Genomic DNA, 286 nt, shown 5'->3' on the forward strand with positions numbered 1-286 from the left:
CTGACTGCCTCACTCATGACTTCAGGCGATGTGTTTCCTTGACGACGCCATCTTCCGTGGTCACTGTCTGTCTGTCCGCTTATCCCCTTTAAGTCTCAATAAATGTAGTTGATGTAATCTTAACTAGTTTAAACTAGAAAAACAACTAACGAAAAAAAAACAAATTGTCCAATTATAAAATGACAGTTTAGGTAATTACAGATGAGTAATCGTAAGGATCGATCTACATCCGCACATCATACATGCGCCTTTCTCTCTCCCTTTTCTTCTCGTCGCCTGCCGTTCT

The sequence above is a fragment of the Penaeus monodon genome, chromosome 21, assembly GCF_015228065.2.
Source record: "Penaeus monodon isolate SGIC_2016 chromosome 21, NSTDA_Pmon_1, whole genome shotgun sequence".
Classification (NCBI taxonomy): domain Eukaryota; kingdom Metazoa; phylum Arthropoda; class Malacostraca; order Decapoda; family Penaeidae; genus Penaeus; species Penaeus monodon.